Genomic DNA, 23741 nt, shown 5'->3' with positions numbered 1-23741 from the left:
ACTGCATCATTTAAAACATTAACACAAGTCTTGAGATGCAGTTTGCATGCTCAAAGAAATTACACACTTAATGTTTATATACCAGCATTCGTGATGATTCATTAGCGTCAACAATTACAGTAAAAGCAATGATCACAGATTGGATGACACAACGTAATGATGCAACCATGGCAACCTAGAGAATAGGATCGAGCACCTTGATAGGCTGTCGCCGCTGCATGCGACTAGGCAGCCTGGTTGCATAATGCTCCCAACCTTGACTTTGATGTGTTCCTCTTTATATCTTTGTACCTGCAGTGAATGTTCATGCAATGTGTTTAGACTGATAAAAAAATATGAGTGCATTTAATGGAGAGTGTGGTGGAAGTGATACAGGAGAGCCTAAAGGAAAAAGGGCCAAAGATCAACTGCTGTTTCCACTTCCTAGAGGCATTACTCTGCATATAAAATCTGCGTTAATGATGTTATCCACTTCTCATACAGCACACAGAACACAGCAGTGAAAACAATTAGCACACAAATTAACAGCCTGTTTCTGTCTGCATGTTTGTGTGTGTGTGTATGTGTGCAGGGTGGATCAGCCCCAAAACTTTGCAAACTACTTCCAGCAGACTTGAGCAGCAGAGAGTTTTGCTTCTGTCAAAGCCATCTGGTGCGCCTTTAATGAAACGTGTTTGAACTGTGTCACTTTTTTTTTCCGACTGGTCTCTCCATTTACGCAATGCCGCGCCGCATCTCTATAGAAGAGAGAACACAGAGAGCAGCAGCATGAAGAGAACAGAAAGAGAAAAAGTGGTGTGTGTTTGAGTGTATGTGTGTGTGTGTGTGTGTGTAAGAGCTGGTGGCAGTGGGTGGGCGGGTGTTGGGGGATGGGGTGCAGAGAATGAGAGTATAAATGTCACTTCAAAATGCAGCGCCTTCCCTCTTACACATGACCGTCAGTTCACCCATTTCAAATCTGATAATCGTGTCGCTCCTCATTAAAAGACACTGCATGGATTTTATAATAAAGGCTGTTATAAGTCATAAAAGTGGACAGCCATATATATATATATATATATATACACATTCATATATACACACACACACACACACACACACACACACACACACACACACATATATATATATAAGCAGAATAAGCAAATGATTCTTGTTGGATTTATGGATTTATAGAGTCCATGCACAGCAAGCTGTGGGAGATGCAGTTATTAAGAAGCGAGCCTCCCCGTGTGTGTGTTGGAGTCGAGATAAGGAGGGGGTTCATTGGTAAGAGGGAAACTGAGAGCAGAGGAGCTGACCTCGGAAGAGGACACTTTCTCTGCTCTTAATTACCAGCGATTCCTGAGAGAGGAAGAGATGTTCATCTGCGCTGCAAGCACTGTGGCTTCTTTTCTTGCTCCACAACCCCCCTCAACTCTCACTCTCACACAGGATCTCTAAAACGCACCCTCAGCCCTTTGTCACGTCCTCATTTAATGATGCTCCTGTGGAATAACAAGAATTTTTCACCAACTTCCAGGATTAATCATGAATATTTTAGTGGTATGTGAGGTCATGGTCCATAGCTGGGGGAGGAGAGTGACTGGATCAGCACTTTATCCCCATCATCTTCCCATGATTTTACAGCAGAATCAATCCTCCCCAACACCACTGGTCCGTAGCTGTCATCCATCTCGGTGATGGGTGGGAGAACACTGGACGCATGTTGGGGAAAGTGATCAGTGATTTTATTCATAGTGAGAGGGGGCAAAAAATGATCCCTACATGTAGAGCTGGTTCATCTACACTTGCTGTACTTCTTATCTTCGGCATCCCACGGTGCCTAATGAGTCTCATTTGAAAGCAGTTACAAATGGTGAAACATAACTGTGTGCGCACAGACTGTTTCTGGATTCATTTGAGCTTACACTGGATGTTCCGTAAAAAGCACTGACCTCATCGCACAACACATATTTCATATTTAAACAAATTCAATATGGCCCTAAGTAGAATCAGTATGTGGGCAAATTGCACTGAAGATAATGTATCAAATAACAGGCTAAATCCAATTTCACAAACACATCCCCTTGAGGTGCGATTCAGATAGCTTGACTGCTGATCCCTGCTTGCACACATGCACATGCACTGAAAGTCAGAGAAGAAAAGAGGCTGCAATCCCTTATTCTATTCCTATAGATATCGGAGAAATTGAATTTTTAAGGCAGCGAGCATCTTTCATTTTGCCACAGCCCGTCTAACAATGCCTGCTCACAATGGATTTTCTATCTATAAATGCATATCATCCGATAGCAGCCGGGCATGCTGAGATGAAACGCTGTTACTCTATCAGTAAACCTGTATTGGCTCACACACATTGATCATGGAGTTAGGCATGAAGAAAAGAAGATTACATCAAACAGATCTCCTAGGTCAAACAGACACACACATAACTATGCAATGATTTTCCCACGTATCTTTGCTGTATTAATGTAAAATCTTCTAATCTCACCAAAAGTGCTGGGAGTATATACTGGATATTGTTGCAAAACTGACATAGATTGTAATATCTGATACTTCCCATGGAAAAGAGATAAAAAGGAAATACGTGTATCTACATGTAGCTTTCTTATATTTAGTCTTGTGTACAGGATACACTGTTGGCAAAGGAAGTCCACTCTCATTATACATCTGCTCGTAATCCACAAGAGTAAGAGGAAACCTGTCTTAACCACTGTGCCTTCTCAGCGATTTCTACGTCCAGCATGTTCACCTCTCAGCAAACTGAGCCGTAAAACTCAAAACTCCCTCCAGCCAAATGTCTCAGCGAGATAGTGAAGCTCCATGTTTCTCCAGAATACAGAAAGCCTTCAGGGCAGGAGCTGGCAGAGGGCAAAAATATGGAGAGTTAAAAACTGAACCAACCAAGAAAGATGGATGATGTGTTCAGTAACAGTATCTCCTGTATGGATTTTGTTTGTGAACTGTGACACTGCAGCAAATTACATTTTAAGGGAAGGGTAATGGATAAGGGTTTTTATTTATATCTTTAAAATGTTTATTGCCTACAGTTTTGAGATGTTTGTCCCCCATAACACTGTATGCAAAGACTTCGAGTGGCAACCTCCGAGGCTGAAAATGAAGCCATTGTTGCGGTCTCTACGGCTAATTCCAACATTTGTGACAACTGTACTGAGGGTGAATTTTTTTATAACTCACCCCTTTACGTTTAATAAGGCCCAAAATTACACATATTTAAAGGGGCCACTTGACTGACAGGCTGTTTGCAAAGCATCACTAAGTCTGTGAGTCAGATCCACCCCTCGCTCCTCTACAGCTCCAACCTTTTGGCTAAATTGGTCACTTCTGGCTCCAAAACACTAAGATGGGCAACAGCTGAAATGCCAAACTCAAGGCTCCACAAACCAATGGGTGATGTCACGGTAGCTACATCCATTATTTATACAGTCTATCATTTTATCGCTTTAACGCGCAGGTTTAGCAAGGCTGATGTCTTGTGCCGAGTATGAGGGGCCTCACGAGCCATAAGCTTATAAAAAGCTTGAATATATATATGATATTATACATTTGCACCGCTGCCATGAAAGATACTGGGCCAGCAAAGTCACAGAGGCTTCCCGTGCACAGCTCCAATGATCAGTGATTGTGGTGTAGAACAAAATATATCTGCATTTTATAATTCATCAAACCATACGTCAGACAGCCATAGCTGCTCCCCTCCCAACAAAACTGTTGGTCAAACTACAGGCTGTACTTGTGCCACCATGAAATTAAAGACTATAGAAGTAAATCAAGACACAGACCCGCCCCTCTCTCTCTCTCTCTTTCAAACGTAGAACAAAGTGTGTTCAAACAGTATAACTAGTCAGTGCTGATCAAATATTAATCAAGGTGATGTTCCTGCACTGCCTATTTCTCACCTAAAATGTTTTCAGAAATATATTTTAACTTACAAATGTAATTACAGATCATTTATTACCAGGTGGCCACTATTGTGTCAAACAGACAAGTTTAAATCATGTCACCTACCAGTCGGAGCGTTTACTGGTCTGGTGTGGTGCTGTTTTCTACTTCTGAATGCCACAGCCTTTTATCTCTGCTTTCTCTGGTCATGTAGCACCAATTGCAAAGGATTTCTGTTTTCCTATTGCACAGACAGCCCAGTTTTATGAAAAGACCATCTTTTCAGTGATTAAATACTTCAGACACTTTAAGACACGTGTGATTGTTTTGTAAAGGCTAAGGAAACATATTGTAGAAAAACAATGAGCACAAATGGACACATGAACATGCTGTATTTGTATGTATAAACATTTTCACAATAGTAGCTTGCACGTACAAGCAAGGTAGGAAATATGGCCAAGTCTGACTGTTGTGTTTACAAACACTAACCCAAAAATACTGCATTGTATACCTTTACAGCTTGTTCTCATTCCAAACTTGTAAAATACGGTCGCTCTGTCAGTGCTTTCAGCGTAAGTGCGCATATTAATTTGTTGACATCACGTTAGCGGCATCTATGAGCACGAACAGCAGACACACAATGATACCTAACTCGTAATATGTAGAAGCAGAAATCTACTGACAAAAGGGCAACATGTAACGAGTTGGGATGAGAATGTGTTGACCTTTAGGCTAAGGAAAAAATAAATTAACTATAAGACAAAAAAATATTTGAGCTGAACTGAGCACAAAGGTTGACTCGGCAAAGTGGCACCTCTATGGCCGACTCTCATCTACCATTGTCATGTTGGATCATTTATAGTGTATAACCAGATGATACTGTTTATTTCTGCCTTGTCACACGTATTGCTTTTGTTATTGTTGATAAAAAAAACACACAACAGGATACCTTTGCCCTACAGTTAACTCTTGACACAGCATAATTATGTATGATTGCCTTTAATGGTCAGTAATAGTATTTCCGTTTTTTTTTACCTGAGCGTACAAACAAAAGCTTTTCATATTTCCTGCCTTCATGCTGAATATAATTATTGGAGTTTTGATCCCATTTAACCTCGTGCATTGTTCCTCTGTGTGCCAGGTGACACGCGTGCTGGCATTGGATCTCTTCTCGGTGGAAAGATAAATCACTGAGAGCAGAGACTGCAGCCCGAGGGAGCGGAGAACACAATGGCTTACATCGCTAAAGCCCCAGGGTGAGCAGTGTCAGTCACTAACTCCCTGCAGAGACCCACTGGACCCCAGAACGCTTCCAACTGGGAACATTAAAGAAACTGGCCTTGTGGCTAGACATGCCACTCACACACACTCAAACACACACGCGCACACACACACACGCACTTTGACTCATGGCAAAAGAAGAAAATGACTATAGTCAAGACTTTGTAAAAAAAAAATGGTGAATTTGGGGCCAAAAATTCATGATCTTATTTATCAAAAGGCTAAAAATAATCACCTTTTTTCTCTCTCTCTCGGATAATCAAAGACTGTCTCTGCTTGCTTTCACTCGATTACCTCAGGATCTTCTAAAGCTAGACTGAACAAAACCATTCATAATGCAGGTCGTGAATGTTATCACACATTCTTCAGGGAAACATCATCTATTATCTAGTGTATCTCTTCCTCTTGCTCTGCTCTTTTCTTCATCTATTTCTGCCACAAGCCATGCATGCAACACCAACATACAACATCACCTCACTTATTTTTATGACTCCTGGCTCCCTGACAGAATCTATATTAAGACTCAAAACAAATACTGATTCACTGCTGATATAACGACACAGTTGAGTTGTGTGGGTTTTTTTTTTGCCTTTGTCCCTTTTTTGGCCACAAATGCTGTCCAGCTGCTCAATGGCTAGTGCTGACGTACCCTCTACAAACATATTTTTGCTTTCAGTACAAATCCAGCATGTATGTTTATTTTGCTTAAACATCATTTGTTAATTGCATTGCTCAGCTTGGGGCAAATGAAGATCATGACAGCACACTTAAAACATATTGGTGCAAACATTTAGCAACAAACATTGCTAATGCTTTACCATATGGGACATCAGGAATGCAAAGACCATAATAAAGCCAGCTAATTAAACCCCCACAAACGCTGACCATAAAATTTTAATGCCAGCGATCACACGCAATTTCTGTGTTTTTGTTTTACCACAGAGGCAAAAATGGAAGAGCTGATAAAAAAAGATTAGTGTGGGATGTTGCATTTCTGTAATCATAACATTTTTGTTGTGTGTTAATGGAATAATACCAAACCTTCTCTTCAAAGCATGTTGTTCTACTGCATAAACATAATCAACTGAGCTTGAGACACACAGTGCAGACACACCGAATCATAAAGGAGCATCTCAACTCCTTAATACAACTCCCTGAAATAATAAGCTTAAACCTGTTAAAATGTAAACCGCAAGCATTTATAATGAGGTAAACACAAGTGGCTCCAGATCTTAAGTAGAAAAAAAAGCATCTTGCCTTTTTAATACCTAAGACTAATGGGCACATTGTTTTCATGAGACAGTGCCAGACTCGTGGGCAGCAGATAAGGATTTGAGAATTTGTCGCTGTTGCAGAAAAATTCAAGCTAAAAAAAAAACCAGATTTGTTTGAAAAGAAATAGTAAAATATTTAACATGCCGTGAATATTGATGAGGCAGGTGGAGGCTGAGTTTAACCAGAGTGAAACAAAAACAATGATTATATCTGAGTCATACTGCACTGCACTAACCTGCATCACTGCATGTGCCACCCACTCTGCTTTGACCTTTGGGTATAATGTATAAGTTCAGCACAGCATATTTTTATGTCTTTTTGCATTTCCAGTTGTTTGTTGCAAGTAAATCTCCCAACATAAAAGTCCAAATCTGTTCTAAATGCAGTTGTTGACATCAGGGCAGTCACTTTCAACCCTGCAGGAGATATGCCAGTGAACTATTGAGACAAACAAAAGACACACATGGCAGCCACAGGGGGTGCTGTCTTCAGGTATGCGTTTTAGGTAGTAAGCAGACCCTCCCTGTGCTGATCCCTCTGAGGATGTTTGTGTGGTATGAACTGGAGGCACAAACGCAGATAGACAAACTCCACCAGGAGCTTCTCTTTTCGACAAGTGGACCCCCTGCCACCTGTGAGAGCTCTGATGTGCATCACAGGCTGAATGTTACCGAAGCCTTCTGAGCATGGACAGATTATGAGACAATGTAAAATGCCTCCCACCAGGAGGAGGAAGAGCAAGACACTCAGACTGAGAGACACCTAAAGACAACATGCAACACATTGTAACAGCTCTGTGTGACTCTCCTTTTAGTCATTTTACATCTCTTTATATTCATTTTGTTTCTCTTTATTTGTTTCTGGTTGTTTTGTGTCTTTGTAGTTGTTTTGCCTCTCTTTTACGTCTCATGCCCAGGGGACTGAGAGGCCCCATATGTCCCTGGGTATGGACCTGGTAAGCCAGTTGAGGATTCATTTACTGTAAGTGTTCAGCATATCCACTACCACTGTAAAAAACACTGAAATCCTCCACAACTCAGTGGGTGACGTGGAATGTTCCCATGAAATGAGAGGCACGAAAAATTGTAGGGAGATGAGATACATTGTAACAGTGAGTGGAAACTGAGCTGAGATGTGAATTAAGCCTCCCGAGCTAGCCTGCTGCTCGCTGCACCCCACACAGTGTCTGCATTACAAGCAGCTGGTAGGTGGTGAGATGTGGTTGACGTCTGCTTGTGGGCAGATTGTCTGTAAGTGTTTTTCAAGGAGATGAGAGGCTCTCCATTGACTGGGAAGATGGACTGCCTTCGTACAGCCAAAAGTCACAAGTGAACACCTGCTGTAAGAAAATAGTAGAAAACATTTTTTCCTTCTTCCTTCCTTACAATAGACTCTTCTCAAGACTTTGCGGTTGGTTGCCATAGTTATGGGAGGCAGTGGAAAAACACAGCTGAATGAAGAAATTATTAATAAATGAACAAAAGTCTCCTGCGTTGAGCTCGCTTGAGCACATGCACAGCAGAGTATGCTAATAACATCCTGTCTGAAAAGGAAAAAACAATAGACAGTGGATGCAACAATTACATGGCTGCATGAATACAGTTGTTTTGGATGCTTTCTGTTTAGTATTTTATTAATAGATTAGTGTATTTTTGGATACATGGATGATGCAGTTACTAAAAACAAAGAACTCTAAATACCCTCCCTCCACTGAAATATTTTGGCTACATTTTTTACTGTGTCCTTAATCCAAGATTCAGAATGGTATGATTCACCACACAGTGCCCAGTGCCTCTTTTTATTTCAGGTTTATGTTTAAAAGTGATAACTATGCCTCATTGAGAGCCAATTGTTTTGTGTGTGAAATGAAATTACAATAGAGTAATCTGCAACCCAATCCTCTTGACACAGAAACAACATTGTTTGGTAAGACAGAGGCTGCCGAGCTGGGGGTGGTCAACATGAATACACTTGTTCTCATTTTTTCGATATGGATGATGTGTTTAGTAAATTCATATTCAAATGCCTTAAATTTATCAAACACATCTGGGATTGTCAATGCATTTGAGGGGAAAAAAGGAAAAGTTTTCAACATTTTGGGGGAAATAAGTGCATTCACTTTCTTCAAAAAGTTCGATGAGATAAATACCACTCTAATGTCTGTGCACGAAGTATGAAGCTGCTGCCAAGAGACACTTTGTTTATCTTAGAATACAACAAAGAAAACAGTAACCCTGGCTCTCTCTGAAGTATGAAAAAATATGCCCACAGATGTATGAAATGTATTGACATTATAGCTGAATGTTTTGTTCTGAGGGTTCCACATTTCTCCATCATTTTTGGGAGGAGTGGGGGACTCTATGCAGGTAAACAGCACTTTGTTAAAACTTAAAATTAGTATTTTACAATTTGCTTTTCTGTCTGTTTGACTCAAAGCAACTCTGCTCCACACACTGCATTAACAAAGGACCATCACAACACACCACTTACACAATAATGGAAGTGCAAAAGCTACCTTTCCAAAATAATGAGATTATGGCCTCATGTTTAGAAACTGATATGTTGTAGCTTGTTTTTTTTCATTTTGTACACAAACCAAAATGTAAAAACAGCAATTTGTAGATTTTAGGGAGTAACGTAATGTTACTATTTCTAGACACACAACAGATTATCCATCCACCCAGCACTCCCCTCTGCTGGTTACCTGACTACCTTAATCTGACAAAAATTATTTAAAAAAAAAAAAATTAAAATTATATATAATTATTATAAAGTACTCTAGTATTCGCAAAAAAAAATTGATGTAAATTTAGGAATGTAAATCAGCCGACAACAGAAAACAAGTGCAATCTGATATTCATCAACTCATCAACTAGATTTTAGTTAGTCTATTAAACCATAAACTTAAAGTCAACTTCTGAAAAATCAGCAAACTCTGTCGCTGTCGTTAATGTTACAGGATAAAGGCAGTACTGAAGGACCATCTTCCGAGCTGCTCTCCCCAAAATCAGTTACACAGTCTGTCCGGCACGAGTTACCAGCAGCAGCAGCAGCAGCAGCTAACACCCTGATAACACCCGACATCGAGCCATTTAACAGTACTAACAAACTCTCACCAACGCTGAAACTGCTCTTATTGTCATTAAACCCATTAATAACTGTTAGCCAAGTGATGCCAAGTGTAAACCCTGGCAGTACGGACGTGCAAGCAGACTCCCAAAAGTGCTCATAGGTAACAGGTCATAGTAACAGTAGTAATATTGATAAACAGAGAGAGCAAAGAGAGGGGGACAGCAGGGCAAGGAGGCACTGAGAGAAGCGATACACTGCACACAGCTCCATATCTTAACATGATTTTACACACTGTAAACAATAAAACTAAAAGTTATGTTCACAGGTGGAAGGGGAGGTGGCGGGCTACTCTATACATTCTGATGCCAAACGAGTACTCAAGTACTCATGCCCATCCCTGGTATCAATCATCTCATCTAACTCACAAACAAAAGAAAGCCAACGAAGGTGACCAAATATTTACCTTTGAGATCTGAATAGATGCCACTTTGAAAAATATTTGAACTGCCACTGATTATTCCTTGTCATGTGTCAGGCTAAACAAACCACTCACCGCACAAGATGCAGAACACACCACAAAGAGAGATTCAAAACAAAGCAACGTACTCTGCCTCCCTAACCCAGGGAATCTGGGAAAGTACAGCTTGAATTTGTTGACGGTTCATCACAGTTAACTACATTAAGAAACAGTCAGTCTTTTGCTTATTTTTCATTTGCTCTCAAACATCTACAGCAGCTGGTAATCTCATTAACAATCACTGATGTGGTTTTATTTAGGTGGGAATATCATACTGGAATGATCATGTGACTTAATCAGCTCCTCTTGTGCACACTGGACCACCTGGGGACCTCACGATCCTTCTCGGTGACCTCCACTGTACCACTGGAGAGGCATCCATAATCAAGGGCTCTAAAGCTGCTCCCAAGCATCAATTTTCAGTGATGATTTTCTCAGTTAACGAGAGGCTCTTGGATCAGCCCATACAATAAAGTGGCCACTCAGAAACAGCGGGAGATGAGTGTCATCTGCAGCCCACATATAGAATGAGAGAGGAGGATGATGATGGTAATGATGATGAGAACAATTGTGATCGGGATCGATAGATTCCCCAACAACAGATTCGGGTTGCATGCAATTTAGTGTACGCTGCCATGGAAACAGCTGACATCAGCAAGGTGAAAAATGCAAGGAGGTGTGGGGTGGGTGGGCAAGTGGGTGGGTAGTGCAACTGATGGTAGGCAGACCTGTGGAGCGGAGGTGGTGATTGTGGTGCTAATGGTTTTTCAGGAGGGGGAAGGGTTGGTGTGAGGGCCCTCCATTGCACTTCTGTCAGTTTAATGACTCCATGGCATGATTACTCAGGCTAGTCCACACAGTTACATAAACCAGCACTCAGGTTTTCATGCTAAATATGGCGGTCCTGTTGCTGTGAAGTCCTGCTGGTGACATCAATTTGACAATAATAGTATAGTTAGCTAGTGCTAAAGCAACACTGCGTGACTGTGGAATACATAATCAGGTACCTAAAATGATCTATTCTTTGGTGAAAATATCAAAAAGCAAATGCATTTCAAATATCTGAGCAAAGTATGAATATTTATTCCCAGCCACTGCTTACTGTCTAGAATCCTTACATGGCTTTATTTAGTAATCTGAGTTTGGTAATGTGATATACGCAAGTCACAAAAAACATTCATCTTAATTCACAATATTCAGGAAAAAATCCACCTGGAGCTAAGACAAACATGATTGAACAACAAGTTTTATGCTCCCTTCACTTTCCAATAATTACTTCCTGCTGTGACAGTCGTATCCTTCTTTTATATTACATTCAGCACCTCCAAGACTAATTAGCAAAGAAGCACATTTTTGTGATGCGTTGTTGCAGTAATAATGTTTGATAAATGCCTTCCCCTGCAACTATTACCGCTCTCTAGTTACATCCTGCAACCACTGATATGGTTTCAGCTGTGTGCAGTGATAATGGATTGTAGGCCTATATTGATTTGCCATTACCAGATGGGATTTTTTCACAGCAAAAATTGCCATTTCATTTGTCTCGCTTAGGATGCTAATTTATGAGCTGTGATTTGTGCTGTTAATGGGTTTTTAAAAGATGTAACCTGGTTTAGCCTTAAGATATTCACTGGATGATGCATCTATCTGTCAGTCAGAACTGCAGTGAGACACTAATTTTTTTTTTCAAGCTTTGTCTCCCACACTTAAATACATTTCTAGAAATTAAAAAACACATGATTTCCAGTTCACTGTGAGCAGCTTTGAACATTTGTTTACAACCATTGCTATTTGATCTGGTTTTATGGGTAAATTGTGGATTCCATTTACCTCCATAATTGATGATGATAAATAAATGATCAGTGATGACATATGGCTCTTGGAAATGCTTGATTTCATGGCAGCTTTTCTTCACAAAAAAAATTGCAATGCATGTTGCAATATTATTAGACCAGTGTCACAATAAAAGTGCAAGTGAAAACACCAAAGACTATTGGAATTGTCAGCGATCAGCTGTTGTTGCTATTCTGAAGCAACGCTGAAGGAATGGCTCTGTGAGCTGCTCATCTCCTGCTCGACACAAGAATTATTTTTTATCTGTCTTAAAATAGTCAAAATTACAGTAAAGTTGCGGTGACTGGACAAAATTGCATGGTTGCACAGAATTCACAGGAATTGGCTGAATTTGCGTTGATTGTTGCAATTGAAACATTGCAAATCCTGGAGGGACTGATTGGCCACTTTTGATAATTGAAAGTATTTTGTATACATTTTGTTGATTTTGGCCTTGGTATTTTTTTAAATTAAGTCCAAGCCACATTTTGTTGCAACACCTACTGATGTAATAAAGCCTGGACTTATAGACGGATCACTGGCCTAACCTACCGACATAGGCCCAGCAGCCCAAAGAGTCAGAGTGCCCCTTTGGCCGTCACCTGCAAAATATCACTCAAATTAAAATAAACTGACCAGGTAGAGAGTCAAAATGACCACAAAGACACACAAAAAGAAAATATATGCAAAGGAACTGCAAAGACACACAGAATAACCAGAAATGGGGACAAAACAAACTGCAAAGACAAAAAACCATCAAAAAAAGACAAAGTGACTTTAAAAAGATGCAAAATGACAAAAAAGAGGTAAAACCACCACAAAGTCTGTGTGTCTTACTCCTATGTAGGAGAGGTAGGGGGGGATCTTTTGCACATCTGTGCCCTGTGGCCTACTGTCTCATAATCCGCCAGTGCCTTGACTACATGACAGAACTGTACATTTAAATAGGAAACATTGTCATGGCTTTAATAGGTACATATTCTGTCATTTGTTCAAGTTTTAGGTCTTTCTCAGTCATGTTAATGAGGATATGATGTACTTTATCCTTTGATCTTGTGACTGTTTTCATAAATAAAAAAGAAAAAATTCAGCATTGGTCATATAATGTGTCTAATATAGATACATGTGGATCTATTTCACTTTACTAAAGTAAGTCTTAAAAAAAATAGACTGTCATTAAGGGAACAGGAAACTGCTTTAGGATTTGCGATTCAACTTTTGCAGGCACATGTGACATGTCACATAGTAATAGTTGGTGTGAGTGAATTCAAACATCAAAGCTGACTCAGTTACTATCCCTTAATGTAGTCAGGGCAGTATCCCTCCATGTAATTTTAACAGGGCTGTGAGAGAGTAGGCAAGAGGGGACCACTTTGCTTGTCACTCTCCAAAGGTCGACAAGCTGAGCACCAAGGAAGCTCCAGCACTCTCCACTCACTTTAATTAAAGACTTCTACTAGACAAGAGTTAGCAATTAGAGTGTCTCCTCAACTACTGTATGTCCCCAGGGAGGTGCCGAGAGGAACTCCCACTCACCTATTAATGTTTAAACTGGCCTGATTGAGCTGAATTATTCAGTGAATCACTCGTCCTCTGTGGGCACCTGCTTGTTGATTTGGTCTTCAGGCCTGAGTCTATGTGATTATAAGGGCAGCTGCAGTAGCTGTGGTTTAGTCAGTGTTCGGTGTTGTCACCAGAAGGCTGTAAGATACATACTGTGATTTGGGAAACTGATTAGGCATATTAAGTAAAGGTAAGGGTCAAAAGTATCAAGTGCAGGAGTCAAGAATCATTTAAAGCAAGATGCCTTTTCGTCCATTATATCAGTTCTTCATAACTATAAATATTTCAGTTTTTTCCGGGTTTCTCCCTTTTTTCAGTGTCTCCTCCCAGCACCTTCACGTTAAGTTTCTTCTCACACAGATCCATTGGTTTTGTATGTTTGACCTCATCAAAGTGGCCAGATCTTCTATGGAAACACAATCTATGCACTACATGCAATTTCAAACCAGCTCTACCGCAACCTGGTGCCCACAACCCAATTCAAAGGATGTGTGCACATGTTATATGCAGAGATGGTCGCGAAAGCTAATTTAACGCAGCTGTTCACTTAGCTGCTGTCTAAATGGCAGCAAGACCACGGTCTGCTCTGCCACAGCTGATCACTTGCACACATTTTATCATGAAGAAATGCAAGAGCTCATGCATATGACTTTTACCTGCCAACTATTAGTCCCTTTCTAGAGAATTCTCTCAAGTACGCGAGGCTATTTCTATGTTCCCAGGCTGCTATGTTCCCAATTTATATGGCTCATAACTGGAACCTAAAAAAAATGTTCCCCAGCTCTGTAATCACTTGATAGACGACGGTTGGGTCAGGACACTAAATTTATGACTGAGAGTGATTAGATTATCCTGGCACAGGTCCGTCCAACTATACTTACTCTTTCTGTTTGGAGAACAGTTACAAAATTAATTGCAGTCCAAGAAATTTAGAAAAGTATTATAAGAATAAATTATTTGGAAAAAATAACTAATGGCTAACTTCTTTTTTTTTTAAGTTAGCGCTATCATTATTACTTGTATGATTATCTTCATTGCATTATTTTTATAACATTCTTGTGATTCTACCTCTGGTAAAAATACTTAAAAAATCTTCTGGGATTTACCATGCTGTTTACATTTGTGGATATAATCAATTACACCTGGGGAGATTTCATTAGGTTATTGCCAGCACACACGCTGAAGAAGGGCGTCTGGCACAAAATGTTAGTGTGGCAATAAAAGATATTCAAGTGCTGTCCTATTTTGATTGTTTTTGAATAAATAACTAACCAATTATGTATTGGAAAAAAAAGACTGTTTAATTCCCAGTTTTAAACAGGGTAAGGACAGGGAAGAGGTCATAGGTCGTTAAGGTGAGACATCCATAACAACTGACTCCCAGCGCCAAACTGGCTGAGGCTGGAGAAAATAAGGCCTTGAATTAAGTTCCAAACCTTCACACACTCTTAATCATCAATTTTAATCTTACATTTTAATCTGTTAATGGCTCTTCAGCTGATATGTCTTATCTATTGATATGCAGAGTAAACCAAAGTTCTTTTCGGGACAGAGAGTGAACAGAAAGTGGCACAATAGGAGGGTTAGTGTGTGTTAAGTGACCCCATCTTGCTACCCCTGTGAAAACTCTCTGGGGGCACCTCTGTCCGAATAGGACTACATGGGAGTACACAGCAAGTCACTTCCCTCATGGAGTGCCATCTTCCTCAACTTCCTGTAAAACCACAACTTGTAATTTTTACATTTCTGTTTTGTACAGATAAAACAAGCTAGATATGTGTATTAGTGAGCGTTCAAGAGGCAGATAAGCATATTTTGGAACTTTGGGGAGAGCCAGGCTATCTGTTTCCTCTGGTTTTCTGTGGATACCTCTAAGAGCCAAGTTTGAGAGTAATATTGATCTTCTCAACGAACTTTCAGAGACAAGGTTAATGAGTGTTTTTGCCAAAATATCTAACTCGTCCTTTAACCTCAGCTATAGAATTGTAGCTAATGTGGAAATAATCCATGTCAAAATGTCATTGTTTAGCGGGAAAGTGATAAGTAAGCGATTTAAATATGCACCACAGCATAGCCTCTGGGCTGTACTTCAATGGGGCCAGTTCCTTTAATCACTGATACAATTATTGTTTTCCTCATTCCTCGAAATTTATGAACACATACAGGCAACAGTGCAAAAAAGCAATAATTACACATCTACTTCTTTGATTGTTTTGTTATCTAAGCCAGTTTCCAATTTATTCTACATTTGTGGGGAAAAATACATTTCATGACCCAATGGAGCTTATGTAACATCAGCATTTCAGAAAAGGTGCATTTTTGCCCGGGGTTCATTTTGTCCAAGCACACACACAATATATAGTCGCATACTGATCCTAATTCATTATTGACGACATTTCTTCCTCTCACAGAGGCAGTCAGAGCAGCCCTTTTTTAAAATCTGTTTTTAGGAGAAATTCCCTCACAAGTCAACTGACTTGGCTGCATGTCCTTACTATAACTGGAGCCATTTGTAGTTCATATCCATTTTTTACAAATCTGTTGCAATGTGCAAGTAAAGCCTGGGTTATCTATATTGAACCAAATTCTGGCAATGCTTCTGGCATCCTACACATCCCCATTGTGAAAACAGCAGTTACCTTGGTAACAAGCACACCACAATAAGGGCATCTTAGGAGACAAACAAATCGTGCTGTGCCGTGGAGGCTGGGGCCGTGTGATTTACATAATCAGGGACATTTAATGTACAGCTACTCTTACTGTGATCTTGAGCATCTACCAGCAACACCCATGGAGGTTGTTTTGTTACATGAACACCTCTGTCTCTTTTCACACCTCGCTCACAGAGATTTAATTCTCACCAAGCAAGGCAGCTTTAAATCACTGGAGCATTTCCAGAGTTTAGCAAATAAAAGACTAAATTAATAGCATAACACATAAGTTTCCTCAACAATCTAACTGCACATCAGTGTTTCCCCCATGCATATATGCCTAGAGCAATCTTTATGGGGTAATTGGATGAGTTTGTTCTGTTAAACCAACAGATGTTCCTCTGCAGTCACATCTGTTAGCTTTATTTGGTTACTGAAGACTTCAGAGGAGATCTCAAATCTGTTATCCCCATGGATAAAAATTAAATAAATAACAAATTTAAACTTCTTGCTTTGCTTCAATGAGCTGTGAAGAAAGAAGGAACTGCATTTGCAGTTTGCATACAGAGCCTGTACTGCCAGAGTATGCTTTTTTTTTTTTTTTGGGTGACATTTGTTATATACAAATACGTAGCCAGGTTTGTCTTCCTAGGTTTGGATCTGTCAGTGTTATCAAGCCAGCAAGCTGTTCTGGTTTCTACTCAAACCATTGTTATAAACCAGGACTGCTGGAGGATGTGCTGTATGTTGGGCTTTATTAGAGGCCCATCACATAGTGTGGATTGTGTGTGTGCATGTGTCTTAGTAACAAGGGAGCCATGACAGTGGCCACACACCACAGGAACAGCCTCGGACAAATGTTGATGACCTACATTCTGTTTGCCTGAAGGAACAGAAGCCTTCAAATATCTAATTACCACCAACCTTGCTTCCTCTGTGCAGCAAACAGGATTTAGTCTGTGGCCACTCCATCATTGAGGAAGTTCATTTTTGGCCCAGTATTATCTTCCTGCCACGAAGAGGATTTTTTTTTCAATTCTTTCTGATTTAGTAGCATGTTTTAAAAGAAACTTTGTTTTCAAGGACTGTACCCGACTCAGAATTATGTCAGTCGAATCAGACACAGCCCTAAAAAACGAATATTCAACAATTTGTTTTGAAGAATGGCTACAAAGAATAGTGTGGTGCTCCACAGAAAGTCTGGGGACCAAAACATCCCCAGAAGCACACTGCAGAGTGCACTGACTAACAAAATTTGAAGGAAAAAGACAAAAAACGACTGATCAACTTGAGGCTATCTCCGCCAACTGAGGGGTCTCCGACTGATGATACAAATCTCTGACATTCAGGGGGCAGCCCTATCGTTTCCATATTTATGGTGATATCTTTTTTTTTTCCCCAGCCAGAAGTTGTTGTCAGGGCTATTTTTTTCTGTTCTTATTTTATTGAAAACTTTAAAGTCTTCATGGAAATGTGGTATATGTTGGCCTCTATGGCACACATTTTTTTACCATTCCTTTTGTAAATAAAATGAATGCGAGGGCCCCAAACTTTAGGGAAGTGCAGTTAAGTATCCGTTTGGCTGTGTCTGATTGTTGATCAAAGATTGCACTAAAAATACACAGCAAATACAGAACCAGCACTGTCAAATAAATGTTCAGTCATTTTTAATCATTTGATCATCAGTGTTGACTACTTGCCAGACTTTCAGCTGAATGTCTGTTAAGTAGTTCAGTGTTTCTCAACCTCTTGTCATGTCAAGAACCCGTTAAAAGATACACATTAGGTCACAGACCTCGCATTGATAAGATTTCCACGGAGGGAAACCTATGGTCAGAATAGTCACTCTTATGACTATTAGGGTGCTTTTCATTATACTATTGTGTCTCCTTACTTCCCTCCCTTACGTCTCTTGAGGACAATATGTGTAGGAAACACTTGTGTTTCCTTGCTCTTAGGCTCCTGGAGGATGCCTCCTCAAGGAGCATTTACGGGATTAGAAGATCCTCCATGTTGGAGAAGGCGTAACAATTTACAGGTCACGGGAGGAGAGAGAGCACAAAGACGCAGAAGTTAGTATAATGAAAAGCATCCTTACTCACATTGGGCTCACTTTTATTGTAAATTGAAAAGTAATAATAAAATCTTACCTGTTTTTCTGGGGACCCGCTGGCACTCCTCAGGGACTCCCTGTACACCTGCTGATATCCTCTGTCTCTGAAATACACCAATAAAAGTTAATTAGATAAATAAGGAAATTATATGATCAAATACAAGGCTATGAAAATGACATATCAACAGGATTATTGTCTTTACTTGGTGTGAATTTGTTTCTGACACAGGTTGTCACACTTGAATACATGGACAACCCAAACTGTATCTCAGTAATCAGAAGCTTCGACTTGGAGGAAGTGGTCTAAAATGATTTATGGTCCAGGCCTCATTCCCTTAAGACATGAATAAATTGGTTTTACAACATGTAGAATTACTCAGTGCTAAAGCTGTCACATAATGCAATCATGTTGTGGTGCTCCATAAATGCATTGCGCCCTGACCATGCCACTATATTGTATAGAATATAATCTCTGTTTTAGCTATTGTAATATACATTATTTCTGTTTTACCCATCATTTCATAATCTGGGTCATGTGATGGCTTCTTATTGATTCCAAAATTGATTATATGTTTTTGCATATGTTTTTAAAGCCCTGACAAAGACCAGCAGTTGTCGAAACATGTTGGCTTTTTTAATGATTTAGCCATTTTAATTAAGGCTTTTAATGTCATTTCTTATTTGTCATATTCTTAGAGTGCCTGTATTTCCTTCTTGTTTATTCTCTTAAATTTCTCTTATTTTTTCTTTCCTTAATTTTCTGGCAAGAGAAAAAATAAAAGAAGTCAACTCCAGATCCACCAAATGTTGTTAACCATCCAATTTCGCACTTACCCAGCTGTACTCGATGATGACTCCCACTTGATCATAAGTCACCAAGTAGCATAGGTTACACCCCCTTAACACTACATACGTTCAGGTTTTGTGCTGTGTGCAAATAAACTCACATTTGTACGTAAGTACTTGATGTACTTAGTTACGTTTCAGCACTGGTCATCAGAGGGATGCACAGTAACTGCAATTACAGCAATTGGGATCAGTGCACCAAGTAAAGTAGTATTTCTTTAACCCTGAATTTTCATAATCTAGACATTGAAATACTCTGAAAAATTATCAAATGATCAATGAATTTATCAATGATCAAATGATATTCATGCATTTCTTTAAATGTTCCTCATGTGTAAAACTTATTTCTCCTTGTGCTTAGCAACAATTTGTTGACTGTGAAAATGAGATGTTTTTCTCTAATCTTGGTAAGAGTGCTCATAAATGTTCTCTAACCCACGAGGAAAGCAATATATGTTCATATATTGTTTCTTGTCATGAGGCCCAATGTTATTTTTGCACAGTTTAGTTTGACGTGATCCAACTTGAAGTGCGCTGGTAGGGCAGCCAGAGAGACAGATATTTAGTGCAGTTATACTCCCAGAAAAATGTTTAGAAATAGCCACACATTCTCAGCACGCTCACAAAAACGTGATCATACAGACAGAGTAGTGGAGAGCATGTTTGTGTGGTGGAAAAACAGGCTCAGCGAGCAAGCCAACTTTATCTAAAAGCTGAACAGTGAGGAGATAACAGAAAAAAAACTTTAATACTGCGATTAAAAGTCAGTGTTTCTCTCAAAGATAAACTTTCTTAAAGGTCACTTAGTCTATAAAAATAGGAATCTGCATCATATTATCTCTGAATGGCCCCATTTTCTTATATTCTCAATTTCATCTACTGATGCTCTTCCAAGGCGGTGAATTCAACTCAGTGCAGCATCTTTTAAGTCACTTTTGAAGTCGAAAAATATATGACTGTAAGGGACTTTATGTGCTCAAACTGCGAATATAAAAGGAAATCTATGGGCAGTTTGCTGTGTGAGTAAACATGGCAGCTGGTGGAAGGGTTGAGTTTACCGGCTGGGATAGAGGCAGCGTTTTAATTGGCTCATATGGAGAATAACAACATTTTGTGAAAGCACAGTGAGCAGGTTGAGTTGGAATATACAAATGAGACATAGCAGCTCTGTTCTGTTCCTCGGTTTGTTTATAACCATCTCATGAGATGTGGAGCTGTCCATGGTGCTGAACCTGCTGGTGCTGAAAATGAAATCTGTTGGACCCATCAAGGTATTTCCTGTGAATGCGAAAGAAAAACCATCACTAGGAAAACTGGATCATTGGACAAAGAGCAGGAATTTCATGAATGTTAAAAAGATTTGTTCTTTTGGTGAGAAATTTAGTTTTTATTTTATTTATCAATATTGCGACAGCTGCTCATTGTGGGTTTTTCTGTAATTTATTCACATTCATTGGTCCCATTACAGGCTGTTTACGTGGCCTCCTTCCATGCTGGAGGTGATGCACCAAAACTGAGTCTCCAAACAGACAAAATGATGACCTGAGCAGCTACAAGTTACAGTAAAGGGAACATTTACACGGCACATTTGCACTTTATAACAGCTTATTTTTGGTACATATGGCTCACCTAAGCAATAAGCAGAAGTAACAGGAGGTTTTATTAAGAAATATTTACTATACACAATTGGTTTAAGAGAAAAATCCTTCTGATGAAGAATAATCAGGCAGATGCCAAATGGCACTAAAAGTAACAGATGGGTTCTGGAAATAGAATTTGAAGCCTTGGCCTGCATGTCTTTCATGTGTGGATATTGTTGACTATACGATCACTGTCGGATCAAAAGTGAGAAACATTTGAAATAGAGCAGAAGAGAAAAAATTAAATATAACAGAAGACAAATTAAAGGGCTCTCCTTTAGTCCATCTTCAAAGATATACTATGCGGAATCTTCCTTTAAAACAACATAAAGATACTTAATACAGAAGTCGGTATTTAGCATGATTTGATCTGATAGTTGGGTTGAGCAGTGCTTTTCAGCAAGTGTCTCTCTCTCTCTCTCTCCATTATTTGGCCATGGTTTTACATAACTTTTTAAACTGTCTGTGCAGAGTTTGACGTGCTGCTGCTCAGAATTAGCATTTTGTCATCTGTTTATTATTTTATTTACAATCACAATTTTGATTATTGTTGTTTTGAATCTACCTCAGGTTGGTGAAATGCTCTGTTGTTTAGCAATATTGTCATGTTCTGACAATAAATAACATTTTTAACTACAATTATCAGTATGATTTTTTTTTCAACCTTCACTTCGGAGCAAACATCAGCATTCAAATTTATTTATAAATAATATATAATTATTTATATAATTATAAATAATTACTGATGTCGACCAATATGAACATTTTATATTGTGATAAAATCTTTAGCCAGCCATAAGAGAATACTTCACTTTCTGACCCGAGCAGCTGACCTGCTGTGTAACACAGTACGCAGCAGAGTTGTGCTTGTGCATGTGGATACCTAAGTGTTTTATATTCTATGGCTGAGAAAATGTAATGCCAAAGGAAAGGGTTGTCTGGCAGCAAGGTTAAGAAATAAAATTATTCTACATATAGTGCCACTTAGACTGACAATGAGTGCACAAAATATGTTTTGCTGCTAACCTCCATCCACAGCAGTGCATTTCAGAGCATCTGCTTCTCTAAACTGGGAGTGTACCGACCACCTTTTACAGTATGAAATACAGAGACTTATGGGTAAGTACCTGTTACAACTCCACTTCAAAAAATCTGAACTATCCCTTTGAATCATTTAATAATAATAATAATGCATTTTATTTATAGGCGCCTTTCTTGACACTCAAGGTCACCTTACATCATCAACATAAAAGCAGACACAATATTAAAGAGACAAAATAAAATATAGAAATACAATATAAAATTAGACGATGCAATTGTGATCAGAGGGAGTAAGCCAGTTTAAACAGATGGGTTTTGAGTTTGGATTTGAAATGTGGTAGTGAGTCTGAGTTACGGAGGTCAGGTGGGAGTGAGTTCCAGAGCTGAGGAGCAGAGCGGCTGAATGCTCTGCTCCCCATGGCAACAAGACGGGTGGGGGGGACGATGAGATGGATGGAGGAAGACGATCTGAGGGTGCGGGTGGGTGTAGCAATGTGGAGGAGGTCAGAGAGATATGGTGGGGCAAGGTTGTGGTCAGCTTTGAAGGTAAGGAGGAGTATTTTGTAGTTGATGCGGTATGTGATGGGGAGCCAATGTAGCTGTTGTAGAATAGGTGTGATGTGATGGATTAAAGGGGTGCGTGTAATGATACGGGCAGCTGAGTTTTGGACCAGTTGTAGTTTATGGAGGGTTTTATGTGGAAGGCCAAAGAGAAGAGAGTTGCAATAATCTAAACGGGAGGTGACCAGGCTGTGAACAAGAACAGCAGTTGAGTGAGGAGTAAGAGAAGGACGAAGCCGGTTGATGTTATGAAGATGGAAGTAGGCAGACTGAGTGATATTATTGACATGGGAGGCGAAGGAGAGGGTGTTGTCGAGGATGATACCCAGACTCTTAACCTGAGGGGAGGGAGAGATGGAGAAGTTATCGACGGGTATAGAGAAATTATGGAGTTTGTTTAACATAGATTTATGTATTATATGATATTAAAAGAAGTTCTGTTTTATTGCAATTTAATTTAAGGAAGTTAGAGGTGAACCAGGATTTTATTTCAAGGAGGCAATTGGTGAGGGACGAAGGTGGGAGTGTGGAGTTAGGTTTGGCTGAAAGGTAGAGCTGGGTGTCATCTGTGTAGCAATGAAAGTGAATATGATGTTTGCGGAAAATGTACCCGAGGGGGAGAAGGTAAATAATGAACAGCGGGGGCCCCAGGACAGAGCCCTGTGGAACACCTGAGGTAACGGGGACTGGATGGGAGGTGAATGATTTTAACTGCATGAACTGAGTGCGGCCTGAAAGGTATAAATGAAACCAGTTAAGAGGTGTGTTTGTGATGCCAAGAGAGGAAAGTCTGTCCAGAAGGATGGTGTGGGAAACTGTGTCGAAGGCCACAGTCAGATCAAGCAGAAGGAGAATGGATAGTGAACCAGAGTCAGCAGCAAGGAGGAGGTCATTAGTGACTTTAAGGAGTGCTGTTTCAGTGCTATGGAAGGGACGGAAACCAGATTGAAATTGTTCTTATAAATTATTGCAGGATAGATGGGTGTGAAGTTGAGCAGCAACTGTTTTTTCAAGAATTTTGGAAATGAATGGAAGATTTGAGATTGGGCGGAAATTATTGAGGTTATTGGGATCCGAACCAAGTTTCTTGAGTATTGGGGTTACAGCAGCTGTTTTGAGGGCAGAAGGAACAACACCAGTGGTAAGGGAAGAGTGTATGAAGTCTGTGATGAGAGGGGACAGAGAGGGGAGGGTGGCTTTTACAAGGACAGTGGGAAGAGGGTCTAATTGGCAGGTTGACGATTTGGATTTCTTAATGAATTTGGAAACTTCATTGACTGAAGGTAGGGTGAATACTGAGAGTGAATGGGTGGGGGCAAATGGAACTAGAGCAGGTGAAGTTGGAGCAGAGGTGGATGTAACTTGTTGGTGAATATGTTCGATTTTTGAAGAGAAAAATGATACCAAAGTGTTGCAGAAATCAGAAGAGTACAGGTGAGGAGGAA

General features: G+C 39.8%; 1 protein-coding gene across 1 annotated transcript in view; it reads right to left on the bottom strand.

Moving 5' to 3' along the window:
- The window catches only part of LOC121949076 (caM kinase-like vesicle-associated protein), a 108263-nt gene that overhangs the window by 66034 nt on the left and 18488 nt on the right, over positions 1-23741 (bottom strand). Inside the window, exon 2 of the mRNA XM_088087261.1 lies at positions 18246-18312. The gene's annotated coding sequence lies outside the window, so the exon portion shown is untranslated. The remainder of the gene's footprint in view (positions 1-18245; positions 18313-23741) is intronic.

The sequence above is a fragment of the Plectropomus leopardus genome, chromosome 2 (assembly GCF_026936395.1).
Source record: "Plectropomus leopardus strain MGB_pleo_1.0 chromosome 2, ASM2693639v1, whole genome shotgun sequence".
Classification (NCBI taxonomy): domain Eukaryota; kingdom Metazoa; phylum Chordata; class Actinopteri; order Perciformes; family Serranidae; genus Plectropomus; species Plectropomus leopardus.
The sequence above is the reverse complement of the archived record's forward strand: the minus strand, read 5'-3'. Positions and strand labels throughout refer to the sequence as shown.